Genomic DNA, 12,507 nt, shown 5'->3' on the forward strand with positions numbered 1-12,507 from the left:
ACTCGGCCCTTGTTAAATCGACCCTCAGGAGCGAAATTGTTACTAAGCCACCAATGCAATTTAACTTTTACTATTTACTACATCTGGATCTAAAATTGTCCTAATTCCTGCCACTCTCAGGTGGTACTAAATTCTAGAGCTCCTTGGTATTTATTGATTATGCCTTTGTGGTCTTCCCTAAAAATCCTACATTTCCAAGACTGTACCTTTTCTTACACACATTTTTGACAGGAAATTTACTGAATTCAAATGTAAAAGTTAAGATTTGAACATCACATTAAAATGTTATTGATTTCTATAACCTGTGTTTTCTAATATTCCAATGTAAATCTTTTAAATATGCTTTTTTACATTCAATAAAAGACAAAATATATAAAAAAAAAACAATAACAAACAAATATCAGAGCTCTATATTAATTTATAAAAATAAATATAGTCTTTTTTAATTTGCCAAAAATGATATTCACACATGCTTGAAGTGAACATATTATATAGCCTCCTCCCCTCAAAATATAATGAATTAATAATTTAGGTCTATAGAAATATAGATTCTATTTAGCCAAAGTACAATGGAGTGTTAACTCATTAGTTTGAGTCTGTTTTTGAACTCTTCTCCTTTGTTTCGTTGAAAATAATTGGTATAAAGTTAGAAAATAATAATGAATCAAAGGGTGCAGCAACAAGGTAATAAAGCTTTTTTATTAATAAATATTTTACTAACTATTGATTATTTTTTAAAAATACTCTATTAAAAAAAAATATGTTTTTAAATTAAAACAAATGATCAACAAAATAGGTAAAATATGTTTTTCTGATTTGGAAGATGTTCTTCATTATCTTACCGGCATAATCATTAATTTGATGTAACCAGAGAAAGAGGTGCAGAGTTACACAATGATTACAGTGAGTCTACGTAAGCTCAGGCAGGGGCATAATAGCTATACAATTCATATCATATTGCATAATTATATGTGATTTTTTTAAACAACTTAATGTTAAATGAGACCTTAAAGTTTACATATGGTGAATGTTAAGTATGCTTGATTGATTTTATTGAATACAACATACAGTAGTGGGCACAAACAAGCTATAATGAGCAGTTTAATTGGTATAGTACACAGAAACATATCTTATAGATTAACATTACCTACAACATACATAATTGCTCCTTAAACCCTTGGGTATTCTGTAATAGGGTAATTCTAGGCTACTTTGAGAAATTAAGTTAAATGTAACCTATATTTAAGAAGTCAAGATTTTATCTCTAGTTGGTCTACTGTGTAGGTTCTTGTAAATTGCAAAAGAAACATGATGCATATACAGAGCTTGTAACCCGAGTATAAAGACAGATGACGAGCATCTCACAATTTATGAAAATAATGAATTTACCTTCGTATTCATTTAATATTACAAATAGCAGACCAGAGAATTTCTACAAAATTAGTTTTTCATATTCTTATTTTTATAACCATATTGAATTACATATTTAACATGTAGGGCCATTTGAATGAAAAACAATTAATTCAGCAATAAAAATGTTTTTTTTTTATTACTTAAAGGGACACTAAACCCAAAAATTTTCTTTCGTGATTCAGAAAGAGAATTCAATTTTAAACAACTTTACAATTTACTTCTATTATCTAATATGCTTTATTTTTTAGATATCCTTTGTTAAAGAAATAGCAATGCACATGGGTGAGCCAATAACACGAGGCATCTATGTGCAGGCACCAATCAGCAGCTACTGAGCCTATCTAGATATGCTATTCAGCAAAGAATATCAAGAGAATTAAAGCAAAATAGATAATAGAAGTAAATTAGAAAGTTGTTTAAAATGGCATGCTCTATCTAAATCACGAAAGAAAAAATGTGGGTTTAATGTCCCTTTAACTGCATATTATGGCACAGTTAACTAACCCTGCAAAACTAATCAGTTTGGCTCAGAAATAGTTAACTGACCCTTTCTACCTTAACCTCTTTGTCACAGTCTAGCCACTCCAGGCAAACCTGTGAATTATTTCAGTGGGTGTAAGGGTTAACAAACACTCAGTAGTCTATAGAAATGACCTAGAAAGATGCCCAAACTACCCTTTAATGCCAACCATTTCAAGATTATTATATGGGAAATCTTAATGAAAAAACCAGACTAACAGATTAAAAATCCCAAAACACACCATAGCAAAAATCAATCTAAAAAACACAATACTGTTATTACTAGTCTCTTAAGTAATATGGTTTAAATATTAGACAAAGGCAAAAACTTAATAAGAACATTTATTATGAGAAAATGAGTCACAATACATTTATATATATATATATATATATATTTATATATATATATATATATATATATATATATATATATATATATATATATATAATTACACAAATCGAGCTGGCAGGGAAAGATAGTCAGTTACACTTTTCCACACATCCTCCCATGTAGAATGACAAAATTATTTGGCTGAAATCACAGTTAAAGGGACAGTCTACACCAGAATTTGTATTGTTTAAAAAGATAGATGATCCCTTTATTTCCCATTCCCCGGGTTTTGCATAACCAACACAGTTATATTAATATGTTTTACCTCTGTGATCACCTTTTATATAAAGCCTCTGCAGACTGCCCCCTTATCTCAGTGCTTTTGACAGACATGCAGTTTAGCCAGTCAGTGCAGTCTCCTAAATAACTCCACGGGAGTGAGCACATTGTTGTCTATATGACACACATGCACTAGTACTGTCTAACTGTGAAAATTTTTCAAAATACTCTGAGCTTAGAGGCGGTTTTCAATGGTTTAGAAATCATCTATAATACAAGAGATAGAGGGCGCCACATGGTACAGATCAAACTAACAAGGAATAGGAAATGCAGGTATACAGATATCCTACTCACGTGATGGAATTCACCAATATGCAGTACAGGCAAGCCAGGTCCAAAGAGTCCCACCAAGGGGAATCCAAAGTGCAATGTAGTTCCCACAGGGTTTCTCAATAGTAGACAGATATAGTAGCTGATGCTCTAAAGGGCACAGTGAAAAAAATGTGAAAGCCACAGGGAGCACAAAGGGTAGATAATCCAAAGAAAATGAAGTGCAGCAGCGATGTAACACATCTTTAAAAGTTTATTAAAAGTTAAAACAACATCAGCAACGCACACAGCACGGTTTCATCAGTTTGAGCTTTCCTAGGTTTAGCTTTTGAAAAATACCACCAAGGAAACAAAGCAAATTTAATGATAAAAGTCAATTGGAAAGTTGTTAAAAATGTCATGTCCTATCAGAATCATGAAAGTTTAATTTTGACTAGACTGTCCCTTTAAATGCATTTTTCCTGAGGTCAGGTTTCTGGCCAGGCCCCTTCCAGATGGGGCAATGAAGGTAGCCACCCTTCTTTTACATGCCACCATAAACAACAGTGCAAACTCTGGCTGAAGTATAGGATAACTTATAATTTCTAGTTATGTATATTCCGTACATATTTTCTTATAAGCAATCCCCTTGTGACAAAATGAGGGTTATTTTAATACCAAACATGACATGTATGTCATATCCCGTACCATAAATGTGCTTAAAGCATGTTTTAAGATAGCCCAGAGTGTCACTTCAGGTTGGTAGGGCACTGGATTCTGTCACTCTGTTGACATCTCTGTCTCCTACAAATCACTCTCCTGAGATGAGCAGATTGCACCTTGTATCTGTTCCACCAAATGTATGTAATAATAAACACTGGTTCCATAAGCTTGCCTTTTTAGATAATTCTGGTACAGAGTTGTAAATGGCAGAGAAGAAAAGCAAAGAGAGAAAAAATAAACCTCTTAGATCCTAAATTCATGACACCATATACAGAATGTGTTTATACAGTATGTGTATGTATTTATGTATGCATGCGGGCACATACATATGTACACAAACCAACTCATACATACACATACAATATATACATACACAAATACAAATACACACATATGTATATATATATATATATATATATATATATATATATATATATATATATACACACATATATACAAATAAATATACACCTTCCTTGACATATACAATATCACTTTTAAACATTATGAACCCCCCCCATTTTCTGCAACATATTTCTGTATAGAAGAACAAGGCTGTACCTTTGTGACCTAGATTTGTAGTCCAAAATTTGCTCCTACATAAATCAACTTGTAAGCGGGAATAAAAACTAACAAAGGCACAATCTTGTTTGAACATCTTCTATACAGAGATATAATGTTGTAGAGTGGGTTCATGCTTTACAGTTCATGCTTTACAGTATTTGTATTGTCAAAAGATATCATACGTCCACGTAATAAAAACATCTAGTCTTCTTCTTGATTTAGATCACACCACACTGTAAATGGAGCTCTTGCAATAAATCAATAAATGTAAATATTGTAAAAAATTATCAGCCAGATTACAAGTTTTGCGTTATGAGTGAAAAAGCATTGTTATGGCCCATAACGATGCTTTTTCCCTACTGCTGCTATTACAAGTCTTGTCAGAATAGCTGTACCGCACACTTTTTTGGCCGTCAGGCAACGTCAGTAACGCACTTTTAAAACAATTTTTCAATGGGACTTCCATAGCGCCGGTATTACGATTTTTGCGGAGAGGCCAAAAAGTGAGCTGAACAGCCTATACTGACAAAGCTTTAAAATAAAACTCATAACTAAAGTGTCAAAAAGTACACTAACACCCATAAACTACCTATTAAGCCCTAAACCAAGGCCCTCCCGCATCGGAAACACTAAAATAAAATTATTAACCCCTAATCTGCCGCTCCGGACATCGCCGCCACTTAAAAAATGTATTAACCCCTATTCCACCGCTCCCCGACATCGTCGCCACCATAATAAAATTATTAACCCCTAAACCGCCGCCCTCCCGCATCAAAAACACTATTTAAATATAATTAACCCATAATATGCCGTCCGCCCACTCCACCGCTATAATAAACCTATTAACCCCTAACCCTAACACCCCCACTCCACCGCTATAATAAACCTATTAACCCCTAACCCTAACACCCCCTAACTTTAATATATTAAAATAATTCTAAATAAAACTTACTATTAACATAATAATTCCTATTTAAAACTAAATACTTACCTGTAAAATAAACCCTAATTGAGCTACAATATAACTAATAGTTATATTGTAGCTATCTTAGGTATTATTTTTATTTCACAGGTAAGTTTGTATTTATTTTAACTAGATAGACTAGTTAGTAAATAGTTATTAACTATTTACTAGCTACCTAGTTAAAATAAATACAAATTTACCTGTAAAATAAAACCTAACCTGCCTCACACTAAAACCTAACATTACAATAAAATTAAATAAATTAACAAAATACATTTATCTATATAACAAAAAAAAATAAACACTAAATTACAGTCCTCATTAAAGCCGGCGGAAGTCTTCATCCAGACGGCATCTTCTATTTTCATCCATCCGGCGCGGAGCGGGTCCATCTTCAAGACATCCTGCGGGGAGCAATGGCTGCTGAAGAATGAAGTTTCCCTTTAAATGACGTCATCCAAGATGGTGTCCCTTACATTCTGATTGGCTGATAGAATTCTATCAGCCAATAAGAATAAAGGGGGAAAAATCATATTGGCTGTTGCAATCAGCCAATAGGATTGAGCTTGCATTCTATTGGCTATTCCAATTAGCCAATAGAATGTGAGCTCAATCCTATTGGCTGATCCAATCAGCCAATAGGATGAAAGCTCAATCCTATTGACTGATTGCAACAGCCAACAGGATTTTTCCCCCTTAATTCCTATTGGCTGATAGAATTCCAAGCACAATACAGACTAATTATTTAAGATTCCTTCTTTATAATTATAAAGGACTGTAATTCAAAAGACATTATGAAATAATAAAAAAGTTCACTGAACACATTTATAAATATAAAATATTACAATAAAATATTAAATTTAAAGGGGTGATACAATTGGGTTGTAGGGCTGTTATATAACATCAATCTGACATTTGTATGGAGGTTCGACTCTAAGTTGAACAGTCTTTCACTTTCGACACTACTGCATGGGGCATAAAGATATTTTTGGGCCATTTTAGCCAGAGTTCAGTTGACCAGCTGTAGGACCAGAAAGTGAATTATAAAGGCAAAATAAAAATATGAGCCTGTAAAAAATGTATTTAAAATAAGAGTCTGAATACATTACTTAGAAGTGGGTTATACTGACAAGTTCAGTCAATCTGAAGGACTACAGATGTGAACTACTATGGCACTCACTGCCTCTCATTCTCTGTAACGCACAGCATGGATGAGAGGCAGTGAGTGCCGGGTATGAACAGCTGCTAGAGAGCTGAAATTGCAGGAGCGCGCAGGGACGAGACTAGAGAAGGATCCTGTACTAGTGCAAGCTTTAGGGAGACGTCAGAGAAGGAGGGGTCAGGCGGCCATTTCCAAACTGCCAGATGAGATCTAGTAAGTTTATTTTCTGCAAAAGTTTATTTAGATGAAACCTTGGCTACAGTTTACTGTAAAAATAGTTATTTAACTAATCTAAATAAGTTACATTAATTTTTGGGTTGACTGTCCCTTTAATAAATATAATATAGGTGTTGGCGATGTTAGGGGCAGCAGATTAGGGGTACATAGGTTTAATGTAGGTTGCGGCAGTGTCCGGAGCGGCAGATTAGGGGTTAATAGTATAATGCAGGTGTCAGCGATAGCGGGGGCGGAAGATTAGAGGTTAATAAGTGTAAGGTTAGGGGTGTTTAGACTCGGGGTTCATGTTAGGGTTTTAGGTGCAGACTTAGAAACTGTTTCCCCATAGGAAACAATGGGGCTGCGTTGGGAGCTTAACGCTGCTTTTTTTGCAGGTGTTTTTATTAAGCCCAAACTGCCCCATTGTTTCCTATGGGGGAATCGTGCACAAGCACGTTTTGCCAGCTTACGACTACCGTAAGCAATGCTGGTATTGAGGGTTGACATGGCGGTAAATTCGGCTCAACTCACCCTTTTTTGAGCCTAACGCAGCCCCTCAGACAACTCTCAATACCAGCGTTGTTTGGAAGCAGCGGTAGGAAAAAAAGCTGTGTTAGCTACGCGGGTCTTTACTGACAAAACTCTAAATCTAGCCGTATATTAATATAACAGTTTTTGTTATTCAAAACTGGGGAATGGGTAATAAAGGGTTTATCTATATTTTTAAACAATAGCAATTCTGGAGTAGACTGTCCCATTTGCAGATATTGCAGAGTAGTCCAGCAATTATGTTAGAATCCATTTTCCCAAGCATCCTTGCTGTGGCAAGTCTGGAACAGTGCTCCAATTTGATACTCATTACAGCTTTGGCTTTTATAAAAGAGTAGCAGCAAAAAGTACATTAAAATGAAATGTATGACAACAAATGCATGAAGCATGACAGGTAAAATGGGGGAGCTGGAGCTATTGGTTGCTGAAGAAGACTGTTATGTTATCAGTATAACTGAAACTTGGTGGGACGATTCACATGACTGGGCAGTTAACTTAGAGGGGTATAATTTTTTTAGGAGGGACATGAATAATAAAAGGGGGGGAGGAATCTGCATGTATATTAAACCTAACCTTAAACCTACAATAAGGGAAGATATTTATGATACAAGCAACAATGTAGAGACCCCAACATTAGTGACCCAGAGGAAACTCAACTACTAATCCAAATAGGTAAGGCTGCTAATAACAGTGCTGTAATTATGGGAGATTTTAACTACCCTGATATAAACTGAGACAATGAAACTAGTTATTCAGCTAAGGGGGATACATTTTTAAATGTTCTCAGGGATAACTTCTTGTCACAATTAATAGAGGAGCCAACTAGGAGTAAAGCTATATTGGATTTAGTGCTATCAAACAATACAGATATGATATAAAACATAGAAGTCAAAGAACATTTGGTTAACAGTGATCATAACGTGGTCACATTTGAAATCTCTAAAGGTTTAACTAAGACTTTTATTTTAAGAAAGCAAAATTCAATGATTTAAGGAAATCATTAAATAATATAAATTGGGACAATGTATTGTCTAATAAAAATACAGAGGGCAAATGGATAATATTTAAAACTTTGTTAAATAAATACACATATCAACAAATACCATATGGTTATAAAAATAAAAATAATAAATCAAAGCCAATGTGGCTAAATAAAAATGTGTTAAGAGAAATTAGGAAAAAACGTAGGGCATTTAAATTATTCAAAGAAAATAGTACAGACTCAACATTCCATATTTATAATGAATGTAACAAAGCATGGAAAAAAGCAATAAAATTTGCAAAAAAACTAAGAAGGACAATATAGGTACATTAAAATGCGTGGAGGGTAGCATGATACATAATGACAGGGAGAAGACTGAGGTACTAAACCAGTTTTTTTCTTCAGTATAAACAAGAGAGGAACCATTGGATAATACTTTGGAACAAAATAGAACATGCCAGTCCATACCATTAACTGGGTTATGTTTAGAGGATATCAGGAAAAAAATGGATAATATTAAGGTAAATAAAACTCCAGGCCCAGATGGAATACACCCAAGGGTGTTAAGGGAACTTAGCTCTGTTATAGACAAACCACTACTCTTAATTTTTCAAGACTCATTATCCTCAGGCATGGTACCCCAGGATTGGCGTAAAGCTGATGTGGTGCCACTCTTCAAAAAAGGATGCAGGGATGATCCAGGAAGCTATAGACCAGTTAGTCTGACATCAATAGTGGGGGAAGATATTTGAAGGGATTATATACGATTATGTTGATGAGCATATTCGTGTAAACAAGATTATGAGTTCTAATCAGCATGGTTTTAGGAGAAATAGATCATGTCAAACTAATCTAATTAGATTCTACGAGTAATTAAGTAAAAATATAGATAAAGGGGAATCAGTTGATGTGATATACTTAGATTTTGCAAAGGCATTTGATACAGTGCGGCATGAGAGATTAATGCACAAAATTAAGGGACTGGGAATAGCTGAAAATGTTAGCTCATGGATAAAAGATAGGGAGCAACGAGTAGTAGTAAATGGGTCATACTCAGATTGGACAAAGGTAATCAGTGGATCAGTACTGGGCCCTGTTCTTTTTTAATATTCTTTTTAATATTTTTATAAATTACTTGAAACAAGGATTAAATAGCGACATCTCTATTTTTGCAGATGATTCTAAATTAAGTAAGGCCATTAGGTCAGAGCAGGATGAACTTTCATTACAAAGGGATCTGCAAAAATTAGAAGTAAGTAAATGGAAAATTAGATTTAATATGGGAAAATGCAAGGTTCTACATTTTGGAAGTAAAAATAACCAGGCAACGTATTTTTTAAATGGGACAAGACTTAGCCAAACAGAGGAGGAAATGGATTTGGGAGTAGTAATAGATAACAAGCTAAAGATGGGTGCACAATGCAGGGCAGCGGCTTCAAAGGCTTCAAAGGCTAATAAGATACTAGCATGTATTAAAAGAGGCATTGATTCAAGGGAGGAAAGCATAATTCTGTCACTATATAAATCCCTGGTAAGACCTCACCTTGAGTATGGAGTGCAGTTCTGGGGACCGATCACAAAAAAGATATTGCAGAACTAGAAAAAATTCAGAGAAGGGCCACAAAGCTATGAAGGGGATTGGAGAATTTAACCTATGAGGAGAGGTTACCCAACCTGGTCTGTTTTCTATAGAAAAAATGTGCTTGAGAGGTGACATGATTACTTTATATAAATATATTCAAGGCCCATATACAGAGATGGCAGAAGCTCTGTTTATTCCAAGAAAATTGTTTCTGATAAGAGGTCACAATTTAAGGTTGGAGGAAAGGAGATTTAATCTCCTGCAATGGAAAAAATTTTTTCACTGTAAGAGCAATAAAATTGAATGCTAATACGCTAGATACATTTAAAAATAGTCTGGATACATTTCTGTATATAAACAAAATACATGGATATGATTGCTAGTATTAAATGGATTACCTTTTAGTGGGGTTATTTAAGCTTAACTGGAGCTTTTTGTAAGTATTTTAGATTTGGATAGGTTGAACTCGATGGACTTCGGTCTTTTTTTAACCTTATCTACTATGTTACTATGTATTATCTCAGAATAACTACAGTATACACTATGGGGGAGGGAGAGAACAGTTTGAAATATTGTGATATTATTTATATTATAATATTTATTTCTTTTTTGTTTGTTATTATATTACAGCAATATCTTGCAAAATAAATTATTTATTTAAGCAGGGATTATGTGTGTGATCGTATTGTATATGTATAACTTAAATTTCCACAAAATTAAAGTTTCATGATTCAGATAAAGCATGGAATAAAAAAGAAAACTTTTCAATATACTCCTATTATCAACATGTGCACACTCTTCTTATAGACACATTTACTGAGCATGTGCAAAAAACCCACAGTATATACATATATGTATTTTGTGACATCATGTGTATCATGTGACAGCCATCAGCCAATCACAAATGTATATACATATATTCTATGAATTCTTGCACATGCTTAGTAGACTCAATAAACGTAAACATAAAAAGACTGTGCACATTTTGTTAATGGAAGTGAATTGGAAAGTTGTTTAAAGTTTCATGTTCTATCTGAATCATGAAACTTTAATTTTGATTTAATTATCTGTTTAATATAGAAAATTATGACTAAAGGAACAACTCCTTATACATTTTATACTCTGCTGCTGGTATAACAAGTCATTGGAAGCACATTAAGGGAAAACAATTTTACAGTACTCTGTCCCTTTACTTTAAGGTAAGCAGTTTTCACTGATAATTACATAGCCCTTAGGCTATTTTAAAAATCCAACTTTTTATATTCTTTATAGTAGACAAAAATAATGCTGCATATTTTGCAGACATCTTTAAAGTAAATATGCTAATATTTTACGTGTGCAAATGTTTATAAACATTGTTGTTCCTTATCCATTTGCACAGTAAGATTAAATGGACAGTCAAGTCCAAAATAAACTTAAATGATTCAGAAAGTGCATGTAATTTTATTAAACAACTTTCCAATTTACTTTTATCACCAATTTTGCTTTGTTCTCTTGGTATTCTTAGTTGAAAGTTAAACCTAGGTAGGCTCATATGCTAATTTCTCAGACCTTGAAGGCCACCTCTAGGGCGCGATCCGATATAGATCGTAGTTTGCGGCACAAGCGAGGGAACCCGCGTCGCCCGCAGTTTCAGCTTGCAACTCAAGCTATCCCATATACTGCGCCGTCAGATGCTAACGTGCAGTAAGCCAGATAAACCAGTGATGTCCAGAAATCTGCGCAAGTACACATTTCTGGCGTCGCCAGTGACTTGCGGCACGTTAGAAATTGCCGGCGCCTACAAAACCTGACTAAAATCTAAATCACCCGCATGGTCTAACACGCCTCCCTAACATAGCCCGACAAGTCTAACACGCCTCCCTAACATAGCCCGGCACTTCTAACCCTCTATCCGCTATCCCCCCTCACTATCCTAACAATAAAATATGTATTAACCCCTAAACCGCCGCTCCCGGAGCCCGCCGCAACCTAATAAAATTATTAACCCCTAAACCGCCGCCAGCTATATTAAATCTATAACCCCCCTAAAGTGAGCCCCTAACTACCGCCGCCATCTACCTTACCTACCCCCTAAAGTGAGCCCCTACCCCGCCGCTATCTATTGTAAAATTATTAACCCCTAATCTAATCCCCCTATACCGCCGCCAGCTATATTAAATTATTTAACCCCTGAAATACTAAACTATCCCTACCACTAAACCTAAGTCTAACCCTACAAATAGCCCTGAAAAGGGCTTTTGCGTGGCATTGCCCCAAAGTAACAGCTCTTTTGCCAGCCCTTAAAAGGGCTTTTGGCGGGGCTTTGTCACAAAGTAAACTGCTCTTTTGCCTACAATCTACATCCCCCTACACCGCGGCCACCTATAATAAATGTATTAACCTCTAATCTAATCCCCCTACACCGCCGCCAGCTATATTAACTATATTAACCCTAATTATATTAGGGTTAATATAGTTAATATAGTTATTATATTATATATATTAACTATATTAACCCTAATTATATTAGGGTTAATATAGTTAATATAGTTATTATATTATATATATTAACTATATTAACCCTAATTATATTAGGGTTAATATAGTTAATCTCGTTATTATATTATATATATATAAAGTATAATAACCCTATCTAACTCTAACATCCCTAACTAAACTCTTATTAAAATAAATCTAATATCAACAGACGTACATGCCTGGAGCTCCTCTGCCATAAAAAGTTAAACTTTGACAAATACCCACTTTAATTATTATTTAAACCTCCAGAAAGATTAGGACTTAACGGTAACTCCTTATGCCAACTGCTTAAGAAGTAGATTTCGGATTTCAAAGCTTTGATGCAACTCCGGAGGTATTGTGAAATGAGTCCTACTGCAGTTGGAGACTTGGGGCCATAAAGGAAGCCATGTGG

The sequence above is a fragment of the Bombina bombina genome, chromosome 3, assembly GCF_027579735.1.
Source record: "Bombina bombina isolate aBomBom1 chromosome 3, aBomBom1.pri, whole genome shotgun sequence".
Lineage (NCBI taxonomy): Eukaryota > Metazoa > Chordata > Amphibia > Anura > Bombinatoridae > Bombina > Bombina bombina.